Genomic DNA, 26,568 nt, shown 5'->3' on the forward strand with positions numbered 1-26,568 from the left:
TAGAGCTGCTGCTGTGTTTTCCTCAGGCTGAACAAGTGGTGGTGGAGGCTCTGAGCTGTGAAAAATTAGGTAAACAGGCAAAAATATATTCTGGATGATAGTTGCATTCTGCCACTTACGTTGTGCTGTTGAGTTTTGTAAGGGGCCTTTGGGTGATGCAGTAGGTAAAGTTGTCATAAGCACAGGCCTATATCCAGGGAATCTGTTTTCTAGTGAGGCTCCGTGAAGCAGAAGTGCCTCGATGCTCCCTGTGGTCCTGCACCATTCTTTCCAGGCTGGCATCCTGGGTATCAGTGTAGCTGCCCGGCAGGTCCCGGTAAGGCAGAGCAGCCACACCATGTATCACTGGGATCCTGGAGCAGCAGCAGAGCAGGAGCTGGAGGTGCTTGATAACCATGGGCAGGGCTGCTGCCTTCATCCCCGTGCACACCTCTGTGATGTTTTTCCCCTCTGTCTGGAAATGACTAATAGTTGGCACTGCAGGGGATGGAAGCAGAATCTGCAGAGCTTTTTGCTTAAAGAGAAGGGCCGTTACACCTGTATGTAATGGAAGAAAGAAGAAGTAGAAAGACCGTCAGTGTTGTGCATATTCCTCCTTGAGACAGCCTTGGACCGCCTGCCATCTAGAGTGAGTTATAACTGATAGCTTTTTATCTAAGAATAATTCTGTAAGGGGACATTGACCAGTGCCATCCCAGTGGCTGCACATATCCCAGTTAGATTCATGCTGCCTCCCCTGTGCCCATAGCGCAGGCAGCTTGCTCTCCACGGTCCTGGCTGACTGATGGGCTTCTAGCTGCCTAACCTACTCACCTTGCCTCTCATGGTTTAACACACAAAAAAGAAGAAAAAAGTGTTCTGTTATCATTATATTGGTGTTCTGTATATGAACTGTGACTTGATGGTGCAAACATTCTTACCGAGAACAGCATCCCAGAAGCTTGCGGTGAGGTCTGGGGCTATGGGAGCCTGTACGCTTGGACTGGCCGCGATGCCTTACAGGAGCCAAACTCTTTATACCGGTGTACATGGCTCCTGAAACTTTTTCCAACGCAAGCCCGCTGTTTCCATTAAAGGATTTTTATGGGGCTCCCCACACATCATATCTTGCACAGTTTACCATATTGGCTCTTAAAAGTGGCTTTGAATACAATGCCAGGGCCCCCCAGTAGCAGTTTTATAGGCTGCCAGCGAGCAGGGAAGCCCCAGTTGGCTGTCGCTGTGCTAGCGGAGCCCCCTCACCGGCTTTTCCAGCTAAAATGATGGAGCATCTGTTTTGTCTAGTTTAATTAAACATGAGTTCCTTACTGGATAAAGCAGGGAGCATTCAAAGTGCCACAGGCTCTTGTTCCAAAAGTGCCGCCTCCTGTTCAAAGGAAAAAATGGGTTATAGTCAAACAGCAATGCCTAATCGCCCTCTGTACCGTGCTGTTAGTGCCTGTGAAAAGGTCTTTCACATAGGCCCTAAAAATAAAAACAAAAGCTTCATCATCAAGGTAGCTTCTATTTCTTTCAAGATATTTGGCATAAAACTATCTTTTCTTGCTTTCTGTTTTGTGGAGCTGGTAAAAAGCCAGAAATGTAAATATTTTGTGGGGAAACCTAACACTCATTGTATATCCATCGGCTTATATATGAGCAGTGCTGGGTGGGAACTCCTGAACTCAGTGCTCCTGGATCATTAGATCTGGAATAACACGCTCAGAACATTTTTTTGCTATTATTTTTAAGAGCCAGGTAGATGCCGCAGCCTGTAGCAGCTGGTGGTGGCTCAGAGGCAGCAGTGCGCAGCAGCCTTAGCTCCAGGCTGCCTGCCCACGGGCACTGCCTGCCTGATGGGGCACGCTGTGTCTCTGGCAGCCTTAGGACAGAACCAGCCTTTTTTTAGAGTAGGTGTAAGTGGAAGGGTGTCCCACTGAAACATAAAAGGTTTCTTGTGAGCAGCAGTGTTAAGAGGCGTGTATGGATGGATAATGCAGCTTGACCTGGTTTTCAGTGCACAGGGAAAACAAGTGTGTAAAACCTAAGCATCTTAGTGCATACTAATTAGAAAAGTGATGAGAGGATGTAACAGCAAGTGATGATTTGGGCACTTAAAGCACAGCACAGCTTGGTTTTTTTTTAGAGTGACAGGGACTGAATAATATGTATTTTTGATCTGGAGGCTGAATGCAGAAATATGAGGGAAATAAAGCTGAATGCTATATTATTTTTTATTCCTCAACAAACACAGAGTTAAAATTCAGCTGCTTAGTAACCCCCATTTATAGATTAGAGCACTGAAGAAACAAACACTAGATAAGCTTTTAATACAACAGCAACATAGTCTGGCTTCTTTTAAAGGAAGAAAAACACCCGAAAGATTACATGCAGGTAAGGAGCATGTGAGAAGAATTTCCTAAAACAGAAATCTGGTGCTCTGTTTAACTTAGGTCTGAAGTTGAAAAGCCTCAAGGAGACAGGAGAGGTTGAGTACAAGCAACTCTAGATCTAACCAGGCTGCATCACCAAAGAAAATTTGAGAATCGGTAGTACAGTTTTGAAAAGACACAGCCAAGGTAAACTCCTTTCTGTGAAATTAGTGAAGAAGGAAGGAAGTGCTTAGCTGTTTCACGCTCATCATCTGCCAGTGTTGTGTTTCTGTTTTATAAGAATTTTCTACTTCACGTTGCTGCAGTTGATATTTGGAGGAAGGAAAATAATGAAAATAAAAGACGGCAATGGACAGAGAAAGGGTGAGCTTAAGGGTAGGGCTGGAATGCCTGTGTGGGAAAAGCCAGGCACTACTCAGCATTTCAAGACCCAATGCTGTTGTTTTGAATAGCTTACCTATAGCAAGCAAGTTGATAATGGTCTCTGCTTTTCGTTAGTGCTTGTCCTCTAGATCAGAATAGCATGTCTTAGTGCATTTCCAGTTGTGATTTCTCAGGGTGATTCAAAGACTCAAAACACTTCAGTGAGTCACAAAGCAGGGTGTCAGGTCCCACGTTCTCCAAGATTGTTATGTTCAGGCAAGAGCCCAGAGAGGAAGATGTAAAAGGCTACCCTGTGGTTTGATTGCAAAATCGTTTCCTCCACTTTCTTGTGAAGTCTGTGTATGAATGTGGCTGGAGCTCTGTCATGTCCACACATTTTCCAACATCTTTTTTACACAAATACTACCACGAACATCAGCCAACAATGTGGCTTGTTATTTTTGCATTATTGTTGATATAACTTTGCATGTTGACTAATCTATTACTGCTGTGGTGTATCACTGAAACAAAAGGTGACCTAATTTTGACAAAAAAATGTTACGTCCTGTGATACAACTGTTTTGTGATGTATTGCTATGCCTTGTTGGTTTGGTATTTTCCAGTAATGTGAAAGGAAAGAGGAGAGCGGCGTATGGGAGCAGAGGAATGAGAGATGTTCCACTGTCTATGAATTTTCCCTCTCCTTGAAAGGCTCTCCTCTACCAATTAGTCTCCTTCCCTGTGCTACGTGACGTCCTTGCCCACTCAGAGTTTAGCTGGCAGTTCAGACACAGTTTGTTCCAGCTGCAAAATCACTGCAGGCGAAGCAGCTCCACCAGTCCTTCCTGGGCTGCCCTGGGGGTCGCTTGGCTGCAAGGCTTGGGGAATAGGAATGTGTTCTTCTGGGTTTAGCCAGAATATAACGATCCAGGCAGTTTCAAGTAAGTGTGATCCTGCTTGTTTTCAAGTTACCAGGTTTATTTGAACCAGTTTATATAGATTACATTGTTTGGGGTTTTTTGTGATGATTTTTGATGCAAAAGAACTCAAATTTTATGGTCATTGCCAGATTTGCTGAGGTTTCATGATGCAGGTAACTTGTGGTCTTCATGGGAGATGGAGATTTATGGAAGCAAAAATCTATGCAATTAGATACTTTAGTGTATTTCTGTTTAACTTTTAGAGATAAAAATTACAGAAGTTATTTGAACAGTTGGTAAAAGTTTGTTAATGATGTGACTGTATTATGATTTCCCAGTCATTAGTTTCAAATAGTTATTTTTTTTGCTTGGCTATTCATTTATTGATCTGATTTTATTCAGGAGGAGCAGCAATGATATAGACATTCATTTCCAATAAAGATCTTATGTTGCTCTGTGAAAAACAAAAATCTTACCCCCAAAAATCTCTTCTAAAAATTCCTATCTGAATAGAAATTTGAACAGCTGAAAAAAGTCACAGCAGTACGTGTGTATGTATAGGGTGCTTTTGCAAGGAGGCAGAGGAGGTGTTGATTTGATAGGGGCCCTGATATCTTCAGAGGAATCACAGAACAGTTGTATACTTAGGCGCTCTGATGTTCTTTGAAATTAATATTTTTCTCATAATTTAAGAGAGAACTGCATAATACAGGCTCTTAGCCAGCATGCTTATTGTCCTAGTTGGTCTTTACAGGGCAGAGAGCAAATGTTTTGCTTAGGGGATAGGGTTCAAACCTTGCGCTTCTGTGTCAGAGTGGCAGCTCATGCAAAACAGCCTGCAAGACGTGACCAAAACGTCTCGTGTTGTAGCATCAAGCCAGTAGCACACACCATTGCCACCCGGGCTGTGAGGTTTTAGCTGGTATTTGGTGTTGTGTTTCAGTGGACAGGTGGAAGTAATGATGACAATAAGAATGTCTTTGATGCCATATTTAGCAAGCACTCTTCCTAAAGTGGGAAGATCAAACAACGGGAAGCAGTTTCCTTGCCTGTAATACGAAGCTTGGCTTTGCAGCCAGCACCCTGTCCAAAAATCTGCCTCTCTCCTGCAGGGAGGAATAAACTGTTGATTTCCCTGCTGCCCATGACTTTCCCTGTTGGTTTTACTTCTTCATGCAAGTTTAATGCAGGAAATACACCTGGAGTCAAGTCAGCTCCTCACCTGTTTAGGTACATCTGTACTGTCACAGTTGGAAGAGCCTGAAAGCCTCCTGCCCCTCTTTGGAAGCTTAGGCCTTCACTGTGCTCATGGCAAGTAAATTGAATTCCTGATTTAGGGAAATCTGGCCATGAACTGGAGGCTATTGCATTTTTGTCCCCATGAGTGATGTGCTCCAAACCCCCGATAATTCCCATTATGAATGTAAACCAGATCACATCAGGTGGCCCAGAACTGCAGAATTTTGTTGAGCACATCTGTCAGAGAGAGCAGAAGTGTAACATACTGTTCACACTGGTCTTTGAGTGGTGGGTTTCATTGTCTCAGCTGACATTGAACAAAGACCATTCTAATCATCCTCCATTTAGTTTGGTGGCTAATAAAATCATCAGCTTCAGAAGGCGTAGTGTCTGCTCATAGTCAAACCTCCTCTAACACATTGAGAAGCACTGAAACATAAGGACATCCCATTGGTCCAACTGGATGACTGTTGTCTACTTAAGAATTACTCACCTGCAGGAATCAAATACAATAAATCTATTCTGTAGCCTTAAGCCCCTCAGTTGTATGTCCTTTAAAAGAAGGACCCACATTGGAGGTATCTTTTGTTTCCACTGAGTTGTCATCTGTTGTCTTTTGGCACATACTCTCTACACTGTATATCTAAAACATAAGTGAGTTATGAAAAGAGCTGAGAGAGAATACCAATGCTATAAACTGAATGGAAATTTTTGGTTCCACATGTAATATTTTTTTTCTTTTGTGTTTCTTGTGACTAAGATAACAATGGTAGAGGACATAGGAAATGTACCTGAGTGTACATGAGGGTGAGCTAACGTTTGCAGTGACTTGGAGCTGTGGACATAGGCTGGCATATGCTGCTGAAGTTTCAGTCTAGCAGTGCTGTCTTTTTCCATGCTTTTTGCATTAACACTGTTTGGCGTATCATGTTTAAGTTGAGGTGCCGGTTTGGAGTTCAGTAATGTGGTGTATATGGATTCAAAACAACAAGGGTCAGGTTTTGCACTTCCTTTTTTTTTTTTTTTTTTTTTTTTTTTATGCTGAAAGTCATCTGCCAGTTACTCTGAAACCTTCAGGGATCCCCCACTGTTATTTTTCAGCCATGAACATCTTGCTAAAATTTATTCAGTCAGCACTGTATGTTGAGTTGCTGATGTTATTGGGTGGTTCTTCTGTTAGAACTTGCTCGATTTGAACGAACAGAGCGGGGCTACCTCCCAGTGGCACCCAGTATACCAGTGCCTTGTGATTATAAGCATAAGGGTATTGTGCAGTGGCTACCGGTAAAAGGGGTCTTGGCATGTTACCTATTCATGCATTTTCTAATGGCTGGATTTTGAAATCCTTATGTCATCTAGGAGGATGAACACAGATATTTCACAAATGGTCGTATGTATAAACCCACTAAAATAATTATTAGGCAGTGCATATTTGTGACTACTATAATGCTTGTAATGATGTTGAATATAGTGTTAGTTGTACATATTTGTAATGTTTGAATAATGGAAAGTATATTCCCTGTATTTTAATAGTTCATTAGGTATTAAAATTCTCCAGTATTGTACATACTAGAGGTATATTTGGTCTATTTTCCACAGACAAACAGATAAACATGCTGCATGGGTGCTCCTCTGTTTCCGAAAGGAAAGGGCAAATATCAAGAAATTACTCTTTTATTTATGTAGATAAGTTTCACATCAATGGGTGGAAGGGAAAAAGGTTAAAAATATGTTTATGCCTGTAAGTTAGATTTTAGTTAGCACAAGCGCTATTGTGTGTGATCTGTTAATTTATGTATGTGGCAAACTCAAAGGTGAGGTGACCCCGATCTGATTGCAATCTTCTGTCAGCGTAAAGCAGATGGACAGCGGCAGCTCCCCATGCAGCCACCACACTCTTGTTGGTGGAAGTCAGCCTGAGATCAGAATCTGAAAAATTTACATATTCTGGATAAGATGGCGAAACTGTATATTTTATGTTGCTAGTTTTGAAGGAACTGTAACAGAAACCACATCTTAGCTGGGTTTCTACTTGTCCTTAGTTTTCTACTTTTTCCTGTGCTGTGAAGTGCAAGCAAAATCTAAGCTTAGACATTAGTGTAAAATAAAAGGCTATCTAGTACTTCAGAAAAGGAACTTACTCTGAACAATCCCTCTACTACTAGGGGGGCATGCAACTGCGTCTCTGCAATAAATGTACCACAGGATGCATCAGGTCCTCTCTGAGAAGGCAAAAAGGGATTTCTGAACTGAGCACGGTCATCGTCACCAGAGACAGCATTTGTTGTCATGGAGAGTTCTCCTCTGTGTTCAGGGTAGGAAATAAGGATAGTCATGTGTTGAATTTTAGGTTCATTTGACTTTTCCAGGTTACTGGTTTATTGGAATGGAGCACTTGCATAACTTGTGCCATATATGTATTTTTCAGATGTTGCTGTGCAAAAATAAGACCTTTGAGGTCTTTGTTAGAAAAAAAAAAAAAAAATTCAACCAAGAAAAATTATGCTATGAATGTTAGGATTGTGAAAATGTTAATGTAGGAAATAACATTCTTAAAGAAACAAGGGTCTTAGCCTTTGCTCAGATGTGATGGGTATCTCCTCAACCTAAAGTCCAGAAGTCCTAGATTATTTTTTTTTTCCAAACAGGAGGCATTTTCTGCATGTGGATGAGCAATTAGACAAAATAGTTAGCCAGAATAAATAATGAAATGGTACTTGGAGGCATAAAGCAAAGTTGCAATCCAACATGACTATAAAATTCTGCAAGCTTTGAAATGAAAGAAGTACTGCAGCTGATTTTAGAATTGAGTTAGGCACTGGATTATTCTGCTTCTTCTATGGTTTCAAGCAAATAACTGAAACTCTAGGCTTCTATTTCCCATACATGAATACAATGACTTAGTGTTTCTTACTTTAATTAGCAAAGTGAACACTGTTTCTCAAGAATTTCTTCTCTGTCATTTATTCATATTGTGTGGGGGTTTTGGGTGGTGGTGGTGGTGGTGGGCTAAGCTATGCCGCTTTGTAAGCATCTTTGTGGAAATGTTTTCATGGTGCTATGGAAACAAAGATCTTCTCTTGAGTCCCAAACTGAAATTCTTGCATGGCACATTTGAGCAAGTTTAATCTATAACATAATGAAAAATAATGAAAAATTATCAAAGAATGTTTTAGTTATTTTATAAAGAATACTCAAGAAACAATTTTTTTCTGGTTTTCCTCAGACAGGTTATTTCTACATTTAGACCATGGTGTTCCATTACTGTGGACCTTATTAATGTCATCTTACATGAATTTTTCAGATTTCCATATAAAATATGTGTTTTTATTGCAGATGCTTGGGGTTTGGTTTTGTATTGACAGACTGTATAAAATAGTCCAGATACGTGAATATGTTTTTAAGATGTTACTGAATGAACTGTTTTGTAATCGCCCTGTCTTCCTCCTACATACGTCCTCCAATGTTACCAGAGGTAACAAAAAGTTATGCTGAAGGAATTTGAACTTGTTGAGACCGCCTCCCATTTCTAACTTTGGGTTTGATTTGGCCGTATTGAATTCGGAGCAGAAATTAACTCAGCGAAGAAACATAGTGCAGGAGCCCAGATCTGGATGATTGGCTTTCCTCCCAATTTTCCCACACCAACTTAGATAGCGATCCCCCTCTCTGAAAACAAGACTCGGACAAAGTGCAAATTCTTCATTTCCTGAAATCTCATTGTTTAGGCCAACAAACATCCGGGTCAGCGTGCAGGTTGCAGAACTGAAACTGGACACCAGCTCGGTTTCCCTGGATCAATGAAGTGTAATTTGAGGCTTGTGGGTTGCCTATCCAGCTTGGAGAACCAGTGTCGAGAACAAAGGCTCAACATCAGTGCCTTCAGATATCGGAGCAGCAAAATGCTATTACTGCTGTTCTCTTCTGCTGTTGTTTGGCTCAGTGCTGCGCTGTTTAGGTAGGCCAGGTGTAAATTTATTATGATGGTTATAACAGCAAATTCTTCTAGAACAGAGGCAGCTTGTGCTGCCCCTATGTAGGTAACTTGAAGAAGTAAAAAAAAAAAAAGGAAAGAAAAAAATATTTGTGCTCTGCTGTTGTTTGCATAGCCTGTCTCTTATAACAAAGCTTCTAGGTCTGACTACAAGTTAGTCTCTATAATACCAAGTCAGCAAAGAGGCCCTAGTGAACAATAAATGCAAAATGCAAGGCTGGCATCAGATGCACATTGAAAAGCAGTGGATGTAACTGGCTGTGATACCTAATGGTGTTTTCAGCAAGACAGGAAAGATTAAACTCATAGTTTCTGCCCTCAGTGGAAGATGTTGCATACAAATGTGCGCTGTCTTGACTTGAATGTCTTTGCAGTGCAACTGCTGCTTTTTGGATGGGGGCAGGTGGGGGGGTTTGGTCAGTAGACACTCAGGCTCATAGTGTTTTGTTTAGCTGCATTTCAGGATGCTAATTAAGAATTAGGCTTCACTGAGTTGTCATTAGTATGTAATCAGATCTGCATTTTAAGTGAGTATGTTTTTTTTGTTTGTTTTTACTGAAGAGCTCATTAGAAGTTGATGGGAGTTGAGTGCATCTGGGCCCAATCATGCACCTCTTCCTGAAGTGCCTAATTCAATTGATTGGGTTGTTTAGTGACAAGAAATACAATGTCAGCAGGACCTTAATTATTTAATCTATTTAACCACAACATGAGCATTATGAGTAACACATTGAGGTAGATCGAAACTCATACATCCCCATGTCTGAGCAGAAACACTGGGAAAGGAAAAAGGTACCTCTTAATAGTGTGTATATGCAGTATTGTACAATTACTGCTTGACATGGGTCTCCATAAAACATGTGCCAAACCATGATAACAAAAGTTCTGTCAGTTTGCTCAAGTGTAATTGAATTATAATGCTTACGTTAAATGCACAACAGCAACGTAAGTGATGCATCTTTCTGCTCTGTTGCAGATTACACCAGTTTACTAAAACTGCAAGTCTTGAACAGTAAGAGCTCTTCAGGTAAGGACTGAGTTAAGTTATTTTGATTTTATAAAGACCATTATTGTTAATAAGCACCAGCATGAAGTAATCACAGAGGAAAGTTACTGTTTTGAACTGGGCTTTGAAAGGCTGAAGAAAAGTTGCTTGAGATGTTCACAGTGATACAGGCAATAGTGAACTGGCTACTTGAGAAGGACACATATATGCACGTTTGGATGGTCTTACTGTTTTGAATGCTTGACACCTAGGACGTCTTTCAAGAAGGGATTGGTAAAGAATTGTAAGAATTGTCTTCTGGCAGGAAAATGGGAGCCAGCTGAGTGGCTGGAGGTAAAGGGCAGCACTCTGAGACCAGGTTTTACAGCATGACTCTGGGGCAGGCTGCTTGTCACTGTCCATCTCATATTTTCAGAGAAGCACTGGCAGACCTAAAGTTCATATTCAGGAAATGTCCCCAGTCCCCTTGGGGTTATTGCTAAATAATAGCATGCCCAGCAAGTTAAGTTGTCATTCTTTGGCTGATGTCTCCCCTGGGGTAAACAAGCAGTAGTTCAGAACAAAAAATCAGCAGCCCTTTGTTTAAACAATTGGTTAAAACTCCTGCCTTGTCTTTAAAAAGAACAAAGGATTTGAGGCTTTTCAGGAGGGTGGTTGAAAGATTAACTAATTACTCTATTCATTATAGAAAAAGCCCCAGTTTGCTGGAGATGGTGCTGTAAAGCCACATAGTCAGAGCTGACAAAGCTAAAATGTAGGAAGTTTTACCTTGTCACATAATGGGGTGGGGGTTGTGCTTGTTTTACTTCTAATGCAGACTGGTACAATGCAGGAAAGCAGTTCACTTGACTCCAAGTAAAGGAAAAAGGAATAATACATTAATTTGATAGATATTTACCAAACATATGAATACACCCTTTAAGTTAGGAACCCTCAATCCACTTTTTCCAGTTAATGAAAACTTAGTGAGCTGCTCAATCTACAGAGCCCTTGCCACCCTTTTTGGTTTTTTCCATTTATATACATGTATTTCATCTTAGAGCATATAAACAGAATACAGGGAGTTGTTGAAATTGGAAAATTAAATATTTTTCCATATACAGATAGCTCTTCCTAACCACATCATATTCTGTTACCTTGCCTGAGTATCATAAAGAGCCTGAAATTGAGAAATTGTGTTGAAATTCCTTTGGGTTTGCATTCTTGGAACTTTTCCTAGAGCAATTTCATGACTTAATTTGCATTTGGTGTTAGAAAATTTATAAGACTCTGGTGCTTTGTTACTTATGCCTAGGTTTTGAAAGGAAAAAGAATGAATGCCTGTTAAGTTTTAAATAAAATTGTAGCCTTTTCTTATAAAAATGGACATGTTATCACTGAAGTGCCAGTAAGTTGCAATGGAGGTATTAAGAAAATAAAAAGCTATCTATTATCTTCCAAAGCTTATAATATAAACAAATGAATTAGCATAATGGTTTTTATGTTAATCTATTTATATACGAACATGGTGTATAAGAATTTTAAAGACCATTAAAATGCTGTTAATTTTCTGTGTTCTGTACCAAATCTTTCTCTTGTCATGCCTGTAGAAAATTATTATTTTTCTTGTTAGATATTCAAGTAGGTTTTAAACTGAATTTAGAAATATTTCCTTTTAAAAGAACCTTTTTTTTTTTTCTGGTTGTTTTTTAATCTTTTTGAGGTTAGTAATCATTTACCATATGTAACTACATGATAGCAAATGCTGGTCCTGCTTCTCCAGTATCCTAGTTCATAGTGTATCTGCTTGAATCTGAGTAGAAATGAGTAAAAAGATGACAGTAGTTTTAAATTTTAATTGCATGGACGTACACATTGCATTTGGTTGTACATCTGCATAGATGTAAATGGTTTTGCTTCACACTGAACGCCTTCTGAAGGTCATTGGATTACTTTGTGCTTAAAATGCCTCCCTGGAGGAAGGAGATACCTTGGATGTGTTATATCTATATTATGTTAAGTGCCTAGCTGGTTCAGTCATTTTAGAAAGAAAATGGACTAGTAAATTAAATGCGGAAAGAACCATGAGTAAGTCCATGCTTTTTCTATGTAATCCCTCTACTATTCCTTGTTTGTAGAATTATACTTGCATAATACAAATAATTTTGGGCTGGCATACATTGCAGTATAGAATTCAGCCTATAAAATGCTATGGAAGATTGTCCACTCTTGTAGCAGGAACTTTTTAACACTTCACCATTTATAATTCAAATCAAGATTTGAAGTTTCAGTGACTACTTAAATTTTGAATTCCCTCCCTTATGTGATGGTTGAAGTAGTTCCAGTGGGTTGTACTGGTTGTGTCTGCCACTGCTTTACCAATATAGGGAATTGTTGTACTTCAAAGGCTGCATATAAATATTTTATTTGTATATATGCACTACCGTTTATTACTGGAAAGATCAATAATAAATTATAGCAAAAATGAGTAATAAGTCTGATGCTTCATGCATTGCGCACGTGAAAAAAACATTTTAGCTTGATTTTGCTTTGAGAAGGACTTTAATTGTAGTTATTTCACAGATATTTATTCTGGGGAAAGAAGAAAAATGGTGGTAATAATAATAATAGTAGTAATACTAATAACAACAACAATAGTAATAATAACAAACATAAAACCTCAGCTGAAAGTATTTTCTGCTAGTATTTCATACAGAACCAACACATCTGAGAGAAGCGTATGGCAATATTCAGAAAACTGTTGCTCCACAGCCTGGGTTCGGAACCACTCCGATTCTTGCTTTCTCTTATTAGGTCCATAGTGAGTTGTCTGAGGGAGCACAACCACCTGAAATCTGTTTCTTTGGGCAGGGGGGATGGGGGACAGATGGACGGGGGACCAGGGAGGAAGAAGACAAAGCTAGCTCTCATGTGGTTTAGCTTCAGAAGCCAGTGTCACAGGCAGGGTCATGAGAAAAGTAGCAGGAGTCCAAGAGAAACGGGAGGGTGAGAGTGAGACTGGGAGAGGCGAGCAGAGTAGTCCCTTCAGTCTTCTGACATCTGAGCTCAGCTGTCTAATAAAACTGCTTTTTGCAAGTCAGTGAGGAATCCTCCGGTCTGCGAGCAGGGCAGAATAAAGCAACAAGTGTCTTACTAGTGTCAGACCCCATGAAACATCTCCATCCCACTAGCTCCTAAGGAAGATACTCTCCAAGCCTCCCTCCAGCTCAGACTCCTGTTCTTCTTCCTCCTGAATCCTTTTGGCAGATTCAATTTACATCATGCTCTGGGGATTTGATTAATTTCATATTGTTCATCCAGCCCTACAAAACCCTCCACTCAAGGTTGGCAAGTGCTGCTGCATCTTGGTATACGCGAGTTCTGCCCCTGCACATTCAACCTATGGCATGTTTACCGTACGGGAAGATGCACCCAAAGTATGTTTGCCTGATGAATAGGTGGTACTAGAATGTGAAATCTACACGGGTAACAGAGTGAATATGTTTACTCAGTATAGAATTTTTAAGCAGTTTTTACCATATGCCTTAGTATTATAATTTTGAATTAGATTTCCTCAAAATGGATATCCAGATTCAAACTGACATCATAACATATGACCTCTAGTAGCAATGAAAATGGAAAACATGAGACAAGAGCATTAATCACTGAATAGTTTATAAGCTTGCCCTGAATGTTCATCTGAAATGTTGATGCTATTTTATTATATCCAATAACAGCTTGAAGTAAAAATTTATGAATACAATGGTATGCCTAAGATAAGGCATTCCAGTTCATTTTACTGCATTCTGGCTCAAATCTTTTGAGCCTTTAGTTAAGTGCACAGAGCTATTTGAATGCCTAACCTCTTGCTTTTAGTGCATGCGTAACCTGTGGCTTTTACTGGGACTTGGAAATGTGAGCAAGGTAGTAGGGATCTGACTTGGCAGCTGGACTTGAGTGAACTCAGAAATTCCTTTGTACGTACCCAGTTGCAGGAGGAAGTGTTAAATGGCTTAGTGTGGGTGTGTCTGTGAAGTTGGGGTCATTGTTTTCTGGGGTTTTTTAGTTTGCTTAGCAATTTGAATTTTGGGTTTGAGTTCTGCTAGAGATTCTTTTTTGTAGCAATAGTTGTAGTAGTGGTGTTGAAAGCAGTTTAATACGGAACATTAATGAAAGCAATTTAACTTACCAGGCTGTATAACTGACCACAGCTATAATCAAACATATCTTTTCAGATGTCTTGATGGAATTATCACTTTAAACCTATTTGTAGTTTGATTAATTTTTTGAATCTCAAGGTATTTTCATTGCTTTTGTTTCTTTGTTGCTGGCATTTTATAATTAACAGGTACAAAGTTTATTTGATAGCTTGAAAACAAAGAAATTTAAGGATGTCATATTAGCTTTCATTTGGTCTCAGATTTATAATTCTTCCTTTGTAATGTATTCCATTTACATGTGACCTCATCAGCGTATCCCAGAATATTAAAACCTGATGTCATATATTTAGTTGACTCCAGTGGAAAACACAAAGCAAGGCGGGATCATTACTTTCCAAACCATCAATGGCTGCTATTGAGTTGAGTGTCTCCTCTTTTGTGATGAGGACTATAGCTCTTGCCCCTACTGCCCTCCCAGTATATGTGTTAAAACTTTGCCTGTGATATTCGTGTCTGGTTTGTTTTGCCCTGTGTATTTTTATTGTGTCTTAAATATATTAAACACGATCAGTCTTTACTTTTCCAACTCCTAAATACACAAAAAGTCAGCTTGAATATTTGAAGAATGTGGGAGTCAAAATATGATCTCACGTTAGCAGAAATGTTTGCATGTTGTGTTCGGTACTTTTGCATGTGCTAGGAAGACATATTTAGGCCACCAACATAAAAACCTTTCTAATGAAAGCCTTTGGGAGGAAGGTGTAGCTTGTCAGAAATGAGGCAATATAAAGATAATTTTTGAGACATCCAGATAACCGCAGAACTTACCTGATTTCTACCACAAACCCTTCTCTTTTCCATGTACCCCAAGGAAGGGAAGCGTAATGTTTGAGCAAGCTTTGGGCTCTGCAGATTGCAGTGGCATGCAAGCAAGCTGCTGCAAGAGGTGCAAACTTGCTAGGGCCCAGGAGTAGCATCATATAAATGAAGAATGTCTGATTGCTAATTATAGGTCAAATGGAGTACCTGGATAGGACTCCCCTTAGCTGCATGCTTTAATTCCAGAGTTGGAGGGGGGGTGGGGTGGTGGAAACCCCACCAAAACACCATTTCTAATGAGCTGAATTTTACACCTGGTGTTTAAATGTCTCACTTGTCAATGGAGAGTATTTTGCTGGAAGAGCTTCTTTGTTCCTATGTAGTGTGAGCCAGTGATTTCAAAACAGATTTAAATGCTTTTATAGGTGAAAATGGGCTTAATTGACAGTGAGCTGGTTGTGGCTTTTGTATTTTGCTTTATTGGGTATTTCCAGTAGTAAACTGAATTTATTGAAGTAAACCTATGACATGACCTTAATTGCCTGTTCTCAATAATATTTTTAAGGAACTCCACTCTTTGCCTGTTTTATTTTAATATAAGGTACATGGTGCAGCTTATATACTCATATTGTTTGAAGGCTTTGAATGGCTTGCCTGTCTGATCCATTTTAATAGATTCCAGCCTTTTTCCATGACATCATTATTGTAACAGACTTCCTAGAAAATATGAACAGCTGCTGTGTATTTTTTTCCTGTGTCTTATATTAAAACTGTAGCAGCTTTTCCGTTCTCTACAAATGACAGCAATAGGCTTGTCTGATGTAAAACAAAATGAAAAAAGTCAAAGTAAGGGGCTGCGATACTGTTAACAGGCCAGTAATGTAACAGGTCCCCATGTATGAATCGTTTCATAATGCAATAAGGGATTACTTATGCTGCTGTCATACTGGTCAAAGGTTGGTCCCATTTCCTACCCTCCCTCCCCCTGAACTACACTGTGCATCATTAAAGATTATGAAAACAGTATTGTGCTCCGCTTCCTGGCCCAGATGGCAATTTGCATGAAGAATTTTATTGCAGTTTTTTTCCCCGATACTGTTCTTATGCAGACTGTGCATAGAGGTTTTAAAGTTCTTTTTAGACCTAGTTCAGGTCAAGGAGAGTTGCTTCATTGTTTCTCTGCACATCCTGGCGTTCAGGGGTGGTTTAGAGGCCACATGGAGCCAGGAGTATTGAGTAAAACTAGGAATTCATCAATATTGTTGTTACACCAACTTACCTATCTGGCTCCATCTATAAACAGCTGAAAGGTGTCAAGAACGGTGTGGACCTTTAAAGTGTTATTGCATTTTGTCTGGAATACCTCGATTGGAGTTGTAGTATCTTTTAGGTGACTTGTACAAACCAGCCGTGATGTCTGCTATGTTTCACGCAACAATATCTGCATTTGATTTATCAAGAATAGCAGGTATAAACAAAACCTTTGCATGGCTCTAGATAGAAACATGCAGTGCTGTGCAGGATGGCAAGGTGCTTGTAGGCTACTGCCACCATCCAGCAAGCCAGGGGTTAACAGCCAACTCCGGACTCACCTGGGTGCTCTAGCTGGATTAAGGAGACAGCAGGGCTTGTTGATGGAACAAATTGTTGATCAAACAGTTGCTGCTTACAAAAATCTGCAAAATCCACTGTAAAGTCCAGCTTCTCGTTAGCTAGGGTAGGTTTTGCTTAATGATTCTGCAATCAGGGCTCAATCTTTTTCTTTTCTGTGTTCCTCTACAATTATTTTTGGACTTGGCATCTGTCTAGAGGATCCAAAAATCAGACTGGGCTATTGGGGAAATGCCCAACCCATGTATTTCAGCATATGGTTCCAGTAATGCACGAACTGTGCTGCTCCCAGGTTTGTCGTGTCCCATGATAGGCTGTGGCTGTAGTGCTCAGCTGTACTCAGGGATGCGTGTCCAGAGGTGTGCCAAGTATGAATTGCAATAGGGAGCTGGTCCCAGCTGCAGTAGGAGTGTGTTTGGTGCCCAGGAGTGCCTGGCAGGCTCCAGCCCCACACCGACTCGTGCAGGAAGGGCTGGGGGAGGGTGTGCTGCAGCCTGGCTGACTCAGCAGAGCCAAGCCTTTCGGTGTAATATGGCCATAAGACAAGTCATCATCAATTAATGCTGTTACGCCAGTCCTGTGATTTTCGGGGTGCTTTCTGCCTTCATTTGAAAATAAGACACCTCTGTATTGCCTCCTGTGTGTGGGAGAAATGCAGCAGCCAAGTACCTCTCTTCTTTGTGAGGCAGGGAGATGGTTCGTCCACCAGGTAGGTGACTGTGAGCTGATTGAAAAATACTAAAAGAAAATCGATACTAACCTTGCAATGAGAAGCTAGATAAGGACAGGGCTACATTGTGCCTGTCTGTGGTGTTCATCAAATGGTGCCCATTTTGTGGCTGCATATAGAGAAATAATTTAATAAAAGAAATAACTAATGCCTTCTGGCTATTACTAGTTACAAGCCCTTCTTCATCTTTTAGAAACTTTACAGACGACTACTTGACCTGTTCTCTGTTCATGTCCTAAAGCAGACTTGAAAGCACATAATATATAAACAATATTAAAGAAAATTATTATTAGCCCAGATGTGGCAGAGCACATGAAAATTATCCTCTGTTTTATAACCATGGAAGGCCTAAACCAACATATGAGTATATAATGTGACTGATGCCTATAGAAAAAAGCTAAGGTCATTCCTTTGAATATTTGATGCGTTGTGGTACCGAGCGACTAAAAGTTGATGTCTGTGGCTTCTGTGTGGTACAACACTCTGTGTAGGAGGAGACCTTCAAACCACATACCCCTTCTGAAGCTCAGCTTGCACCGAGATGCAAGTTAACAAAAATCCGGTTTAATTCCAACATGAAACAATTTCAGAAACTATATTTTTTTTGTCATCTTCTTCTTGTTTACATTCAAATGAGTGTAAAAGGTCTGACGTTCAGTGCAACAAAATCTGTTTCTCATTTTCAGGAACAAAGATCTGTGTCTCATTTTCACTTACTTTTTACAGGTAGTTAGAAAGCAAAGTGAAGAAACAGCATGTTATGCATAAAGTATTTTGAGACTGTAGTTTTTATCATACCACTTATGCTCGGTGGAAAATGTCTTTCTCGTTACTCTGAAATTCCTCCAAAAGGGGAAAGCTGTAGGGACTTACTGTACTGATTTTAGTTTACTATTTTTCTTTTTTGAAGCATGAAGAAATCAATTTATTCCTTCCCTTTCCCTCAACCTCCATATAATTTCAGAAATTATAGCTGTGGCATTGCATTTCTAGTCAGTCTGGCTTATTTCAGATATACAGTCAGGCTATGGATTGTTTTATTAGTTCATTTCAGTAAATAAACTTCTTTACAAAACTGTTTTTCTACCCAACAGCCCCCCCCACCAAAAAAAAAAAAAAAAGATTCCAGAGAGCAATTGATATTTGCATAAACGTATATTACTAGGTTTTAAATAGATGTCAGAGACAAATATTTGCCAGCTCAGCTTATAAAAATTTTACCTACAAAATAAATCTTTTTGTAGCTGTTGTTTTTATTTAAAAAATAAAAATATCAAGCATCCTGTAGAGATGAAACACTTTATGGTGGAAAAAAATTTTGCAGTCATTGATACGTATGATCTACAATATATACAATATCAAGTAATTTAATGGTAATGACCACATCCATTCTGATCTTCATGGCAAAGCAAAACTGTGGACACATTCTGCTGAAATTAATGTAATTAATCTATAGTTACAACACTAAGTCAAATAAAAATATGTATTATTCATTTGTAATTTGAATACAGAGAGATCTGGAAAATAAAAGTTCTATCATTCTTCAGACATTACTTGAAAAATTTTTCCTCATAGACCTCTGAAATAAAATTCAGAATATTTCTTGATAACAGAATATGTTAAAAAAATGTAATTAACTGAAAAATTACTTAACTGTGGTTTTCCTATTGAGACCCTTCTTACAGTGTTAAACCTGAAATGGTTATTATAATGAGAATATGAACCTCTGAGTGAGAGAAGAGGACAATGAAGTGTTCAGATGCAGTCTGTTTTATAAATAAATAACAGTATATTGTATGTTGAGGGTAAGAATTGATTTTTTCTCATTTGCAGTACAGATGTTTCCAATTAGATTTGTGCTAAAGTTAATGGCAGACTATGGGAAGAAAAGTATGCCTTAATTAGCTGAACATGAGCTTTCAGATATTTAATGCATCTCCTAGCATCGGTGCCTGTCCATGAAGGAGGTCAGTCAGCTATTTCATCTGTTCCACCAGAACTAATAAGAACATTGAAATAGTAAGACACCAAGACCTTCCTGAGGCCCACAGTATTTGAGGGGCTCTACTTATTTTTGTGTGGTTTTCTCTCTGCTATGTAAATGTGTATCCTCATGATAAACCCTCATGATAACTCACGTGTTAAGAGTACCACTCGCCAAGATCAGTCCTAGTGAGTGTGGCAGTGTTGGCACAACGTAGGTGAAAGTGTGGATGTGTCTTGAAAATAACTTTATCACATTAGTCCTATTTAACAATCCCCTATGGGGACTGTTTTGCTACTCCTTCAGCAGATGACAATTTGTGCTCTCCTGGCATTTTCAAATACTGTGCTACTTGTCATACTTGGGGAATATTTTGATGGTTGATGTGAATGGTAGTATGACAGCTTGGGGTTATTTTTGGGGTGGAGGTGGGGATTAGGGGCTTTTTTAGCCTTCATCACCATCAACTTTATGCTGGCCCACGTTGGCAATTAGTATAATTTATAATAAGCTCTTGCCTTTAAAAACAGTAGCTTGTTCTCTGTGAAATGAATCGATGCCTGTTGGACCATATGCCAAAGTCTATGTTGCAAACCATCAGTACAACCAAAATGTAATAGTGTTGCTGTTGTAGCCATATTCAAAGACTGTTAAGTGGGGCAGGGTTTGCAGGGAGAGCTATCTTTCATTAGGTGAACCAATATAGTTGGAAAAAACCAGACACTTCCAGACAAACAAGCCCTTCTTCAGTTCTGTGCAGGAAAGGCTTTCTGTGCCCAAAAGCTTTCTCTGTTTTTTGGTTTGGGTTTTTTTTTTTTTTTTTTTCAATTGTATGAGTAGGTCCAATAAAAGATGCTACCTCTCCCTGCAAACTTTGCCCAACTGAAACATTAACATTCTTGTCAGCAGCTTTAATAGAAAAGCCAGCTGCAGCACGGGCATAGTATTCCACCAAATTTCATACACCATACCTCTGCTCCTGCTTTACCTGCCCTACCCTTCTTCTCAGACGTGGGGCAGAAAGGGAGAGTATGTTCAGCTACAAAGATGATTCCTTAGACACAGACTGACAACACTCATCAGAGAGCTTGTTTATTGCTTTTCTTAGCTTTAACTTATAGATTAAAAGAAAATTTTGCCTTCTGTGCGGTCTGTTTCTTTCTACCCACGTGAGAGAGACAGGTCCATATCTCCCATTAATGCTATTCTTTGCTGCGTGTCCAGTCCATGTGTTGGAATGGTTACAGGAGGCAAAATTGTTCCCTGGGCATCACTCTGCTCTTCTGATGAGCCTGATTTGTGATGTGCTTAGCACTAGAGTGATGATACTCACCCAATAGCTGCTCATAAGTCTTTTGCCTAGATTTAGAAAGGGTTCATCTCACAGAAAATAGAAGACAAAAATATTCAGTGTCTTGATGGAAAGTGGGTCTAAAGGGGTCTGCTGTAATGTAAAAACAAAAGGAGCAGTGTTTCCAGCTACAGCGCCAAACATCTTGGAGTCCAACACGGAAAATGTTTATAGTGTTGTATAGTTTTATTACTACAGACTGAAGGAAAACAGCTTATTGAATGACTTTTGGGGACTAGATTTTGTACCAGTGGACTATCAAATAGTGGACAAAGAAAACTCTCTGCTGTGGGGTGGGAGAGGGGGATCTGTAGAGTACTCTGCTTCCTTGTACACTATACAAGGGCAAATGTGATGTTCAGACTCACTGAGGGTGCTAAATTCACTGTGGGGAGTGGGATTGCAATGCTGGGAGGCTGTGCGGATGCCCGTGGGCACAAGGATTACCAGGCTGGAGGTACTGCCAAGTCCTCCCACAGGGACACTGTGAAAACAGCATTTGTGGAGCTGTTGCCTTTCCACTCCTCCACTCCCAAGATGCTTCATATAAAACCTGTTTACTTGGGCTTGGATTTCAGATGACATTCTCTAGTTGTGTTTTGTTCAGTGTTTCCTCAATGTGGTGGGTACTAACAAGTGTAGAGCAGTCCATTCTCTCTGCCCCAGCTGGACCACGTGTGATAACTGTAGTCCTTGTGCCCTTCTTGGTGGGATTTATCTCTTCTTGAACAATAAATGTTATTAAAGCAGCAACATTCAGTAGCAAGCTCATCAGTGCTGTTTTTGGTGTCTTTGCTGCTTTTACAGTGCTATACTGATGAGCTGTTGCTGAAGGCTGTAAGTCCCAAGTCAAGTTGGCTTTTATGCTCTTGTAGCAAGAGAACAAATAGTTCTGTCCACACACTGCAGAATGAGGTGTGAGTGAGCTGTCGTGTCGTCTCGAGGAGCTGGACCAGAGAGCTAGGCTGAAGCCAAGGCCTGAAAAATGTAGCCTGTGCCTAATGACAAGATGAAAAATAGTTGGGCTGCCATTCCTCCTGTTGTGTTCGTAGGCAGTGACTGAGGAGGACAGGACCTGGATTTGAACAAGAAGAAGACCCAGACATCTCTGTGTTAAACCTACACGTAGGCTAAAAATGAATGAGGAAAGAAAGGTGTGAAGGAGGAAAAGGTAGAAGTGTGTTTTGTCAGGCACTGCTTGTGTGTTGTGTCACTTACTCTTCTGCATCCAGAAGAAAAATGTATGCCTTGTTTCATCTCAGTCGTTGTGAGCTGCTCTTGTAGATCCCGAAGTATCTTCTAAGCCTTTAGCCTCAGAACCTTTCAGCTCTGTCCTTCCACAGATGCCAATTTGTTGCGTCCTTCTCAATTTCCTAAGTTATATATGTTTCCCCCTTCCTCTCCCTGAATTACTAGGATTTCTTTGGCAGTGTTGTCACAGGACTACAATGAGTGCCAGGGTGGGATCCTTCTTAACATCAGCCTCCAGGTAGGACATGACAAATTGGCCTGAAAAGAGCCTAAACCCTAGTAGCCAGTAGCAAAGGTGGAAGACATCCTTTCTGCTTTGAATTCTGTGGTGTTTTCATTGCTACTCGCCTGCCGTGTTGCGTGCATCCTCACAGGCAGCTGTTTCTTGATGCTCTCATTGCATCTTGTGTGGTTCTTATGTGCAGCCATGATCTGCTACAGCTTGGCATGCATCTCTGGAGCTGAAGAGGTATCAAAAAAAAACCATTTACTTGCTTGCAAACATGTGAAGCCAGCTGTGATGATTATGGCCCATTCATGTTTGGAAGGTCATTTTGCAGCCAAAAGAAAGCTTGAATCTGGAGTCATTTTGGCATTTTTCTAGCTGAGTGGGTGGATAGATTGTTTCAAGCTTTGATCAAAGCACATGTATTGGGGCACAAGGATGGAAAAGCAAAACAATGCAAATGTAGTTTGAAGTATCGTTTAGGAGCTGAAATACAGATATATACGGTGACATGCCAAAATATAACGTGCAAGTCTGGTATAAGCAAATAAATGGCACATATGGCCAAGAAAAGTCAAGGAGAGAGACAGAAAACCGTGACCTGAATAGGCAGGCCACAAATGCTAGCGCAGTCTGTTATGTGTAAGGTCTGTGTATGTAGGACAAATCACTGTCATCCAGATCTCTTTTTAAAAAATAATGAGAGCTACTGCCATGAAAGCTTAATGCTTAAAGTCTGCTGTAAATTACACTTAAGTGTAATGTGTACAGAGACTCTGAAGAGTGGAACTGATGCTTCCCTAAATATAATTTGAGACACATGTGGCAGTAACTCAAAGATACTCTCTTACCTTAATTTCTGATGTATCTTGTAGTGTAGTCTTTTGTCAAATCTAGGCTAATAATTATAAATAATATTTAATATTTTTGCTGATGTAAAAAGCTTGGAAGCCAGCCTGTTGAATCTGAATAGCTTTGTGATGATAAAATACAAACATCAAAAATTCAGGAAGCAGTGAGATTGATGTGGAATCTGTTTGGTGTATAATAACTTTTCATTACACACCAGTTTTCATGTAGCTACTTTGAATGTCGTGGTGACAGAAATAAAAGTTCACTGGATTTGTTCTCTTTGATAAATGAAAGGTAAATATAGCTTGTATTATTTTAACTTTTCCAAGAAAAGTCTTGCAACAGAGACTTCTTGTTCCTGTCCTTATCCTTAGTAACCATCCTCTTGACAAATGTTTCTTTTCTAGGTGGTAACAGTTAGTTTCGTTTCTCCACTTGAGCAAAATTCCTTTCTTTTTTCTTCTCCACAGAAGTTAGTAGGTGGGACTTACCCCTAGTTGTTGTAAAGCATGTGAATTACATAAATCCTATTTTTTCATATTTGCACTTTGCAAACACCTCAACAATTATTTTTTTTTTTCCTCCAGAAAACATTTGGAATGTTTCCTCTTCTCCTTAGAGGATTCTTCATTCTGCATCTTCACATCAGTTTGTACTCGTGCACACAGAAGCCTCTACTCACTGCTTACTCACAGTCCCGCAGGGCAATAGTTTTCTTTTGCTGTTTCCTTGTGCTGTGAAGGTTGTACCTATTTCTTGTGTGTGCTTTCCTTCTCTTGGTTGGAAATTAATAATGCTTTGAAATCTCTGTTCTCCCAAGTTAGTGCTGGCTAAGTAGATTGGTCAATCTCTTTTTCATCAGTAAATCCATTCATTCCGAATTCTTCAGCTGCCTTTGAAGAATCTTAGAGGCTTCTCTTCTGGGCAGTTGGCTTCTTTTCCATCACGGGTGACTAAATCTTTCCCTTCTTTTTCTGGTGATAATCCAGGAGCTGCCTTCTCTCTGTTCTTCTCCCATCTCTCTGTTTATTTTAGAGGAGATAGAAGTGCTTTTGTCTAGTGTCAGTTCAGTTAGGCACATGTTATCTAATCAGTGACATTTGCTGGAGGCTTGCAGCCTTCTGACTGTGGCTGTGTTAAGTATCTGACATTTTTCAATTGGGCTCCATATCTTTCCTTCATTGGAAGGGGACATAATAACCCCAAACACCTTTCTGTCACAAGCTTATTATGACTAAAATAATTTTTCTATGTCTCAGCTCCTGGTTCATACAGAAAAATGTAAATGTGAAAAAAATAAAAAGAAGGTATTTTATTTTAAAAATGCATGACTCCTTACGTACTGCATTTATGCCTTAGCCAAAAAGAAAAAAAAAAATAGTTATTTTCCCAGACGTTCTAGTTGAACGATAGGTAATTTCCAGGATGATTTTATTCATAATTTTTTTATTTTATTTGTAGATTATCTTTGAGGTGCTTTATTTTTAGCTTAATGAAGAAAAATAGTTTACATTTTGAAAGTAAACTAACAATTTATCACGGGCATCCAGGAGCTAAAGTCACCCAGGTCATGGGTTCTTCATTCTCTAGTGGCGGGTTTTGCAGTAAGAGAAATACCAGCTGAGTGTCAGGCTTCGATAATTATCTTGAGTTAATGCTTTTAAAATACTCATCAATGCTAAGCAAAGTATTTCCTTCATGAGTACAATAATAAAATATTTCATACACATGAAAGATTTTATTTTTATTCCTCTGTTTCTTATCTGAGAGAAAATGCCACGTCCCTTCCTTCCAGGTGAATGTTTTTGTGCTGGGACATTCTTGTCCACTTGGAACTACGTTGCAAACTGCACATCTGGCTGAGCTGGCGTTTGCTGCAGGAGTGATGAGACATCCAGGTTGTTGTTGGAGTTTCTGTGAAGCTGATATTGTGCACAACAGATGATAAAATGAATGAGCCCCCACTTTTGAGTACCCAATTTCTTTTGACTCTTACAGCTTGAACATTTCTCAAATGCTGTGTGTGAGAGATTAATGCAAATTCCCCTGAGACTGGTTTCCCACCAGGATTTTGTGACCACACTGTTCACCTTTAAGTCTGTGTATCAGTAATGTTCAACCCCCATTGGCCAATTGCAGCCTAACTTGTGTGATGGCTGGAAGTGAAAAGACCCAAAGCTGCCGCAAGAGAACTAGAAACTGTGTGAAAGAGAGAGAGAGAGAAAGTAATATCCCACTTGAATGATAGATATATATAAGCTGTATCAAAATTCTGAATTAAAACTCTGCATTCACTTTGCATTTACTATTTGGTGGGATTTTTTAATCTACAAGAAAGCCACACAGCAATACTTTCCTAGGCTGCCAGCTTCCCAGATAGCTGAACAAAATTTGCTTGCTTGTGTTAACAAGCAAATACATATAGTTAATCAGCTTTTAATCAGTTATATAATTACAGGGAGAGAGAGGTGGTTGATGGCTCGCTTTTATAACGCTGTAGGCCATAATTGGCTTTCTTGCCACATGTTGCTCACCCTTGCTGTGTAGTCATAAAATCAGTTTGCAACTGCATGGAACAGGGTTCAGAACAGCCTTTTTTTTTTTTTTTGGTTTTGGTGTTTTTTGTGGGGTTTTTTGTTTGTTTGTTTTGTTTTCAGCTAGTAGCCGGTAGATAAAGGTTTTGGGTGTGATACAGGCATAAAGCAGGTAAGTTTTAAACTAAAAATTGTTTGGTAAAGAAAATAGCAAATGACTTCTCAAGCTCTGAAGTCTCATATTTAATAATTTAGCAGTTTGATACATGGGGATTTTAGCACTTTCCAAAAGCATGTTGAGAAGAGTGATGGGGAATGAGTCCAAAACTGTGAATAACTGTGGGAACATCCATACCTGACTGAATAAATTGTGATCTGTGGTCAACCTAAAAGTTGTGCTACACAGTGACAATTCTCCCATTCATTCCTTAAGATATTTCTTCTTTCTACCTTTTCTTCTAATCCACTGTTTAGATCAGATGTATTTTCAGTGTCTTTATATAGCTTATTCTGGACGATTCATTAGTCATGAATCCATCTGCCTTTTCCTGTAGCCTTTTATTTTTTTAAAAAAACCACCAAGGCTTTGCCAGGAAACTGGAGGAAAAAAAAAAAAGGATTTAAAGCTTCTTTGGATTGCCAAATTAATGATTCTGTGAATGTTTGACTAATGAGAGGAATTTTCACTGGTGTGAGATTACTCTGAAATTCATAAAATTCATATTAGTCAGTGCTGAAGACTAAGCAACATTACTATAACAATAACTCAGAGAATAGAAAGGATTAAGGAAACAACATAAATATGAGCCAGCAATGTGCTCTGGTGGCAAGGAGGGGCACCAGCCTTCTGGGCTGCACTGGGCAGTGTGCTCAGCACCGGTGAGATACATCTGAAGTTCTGGGTCCAGTGCAGGGCTCCGCAGCACCAGAGAGACATGGATGAACTGGAGCTGGTCTGGTGAAGGCACCGTGAAGATGTTTAGGAGACTGGAGGATCTCTCCTATGAGGAAGGTTGAGGGAGGGGGACTGTTCAGCCTGGAGAAGAAAAGACTCAGAGGGATCTCATCCATATGTACAAATACCTGAAAGGAGAGTGAAAGGAGGATGGAGCCAGGCTTTTTCCAGTGGTGCCCATTGCTGGGACAAGAGGCAATGGGCACACACTGAAATACAGGA

At 39.7% G+C, this 26,568-nt stretch overlaps 1 protein-coding gene across 1 annotated transcript in view; it reads left to right on the plus strand.

Annotated features, from left to right (window-relative positions):
* The window catches only part of BMPR1B (bone morphogenetic protein receptor type 1B), a 258,561-nt gene that overhangs the window by 88,593 nt on the left and 143,400 nt on the right, over positions 1-26,568 (plus strand). The window contains exon 3 of the mRNA XM_037379673.1: positions 9,865-9,915. The gene's annotated coding sequence lies outside the window, so the exon portion shown is untranslated. The remainder of the gene's footprint in view (positions 1-9,864; positions 9,916-26,568) is intronic.

This window comes from Falco rusticolus, chromosome 1 (genome assembly GCF_015220075.1).
Source record: "Falco rusticolus isolate bFalRus1 chromosome 1, bFalRus1.pri, whole genome shotgun sequence".
Taxonomy (NCBI): domain Eukaryota; kingdom Metazoa; phylum Chordata; class Aves; order Falconiformes; family Falconidae; genus Falco; species Falco rusticolus.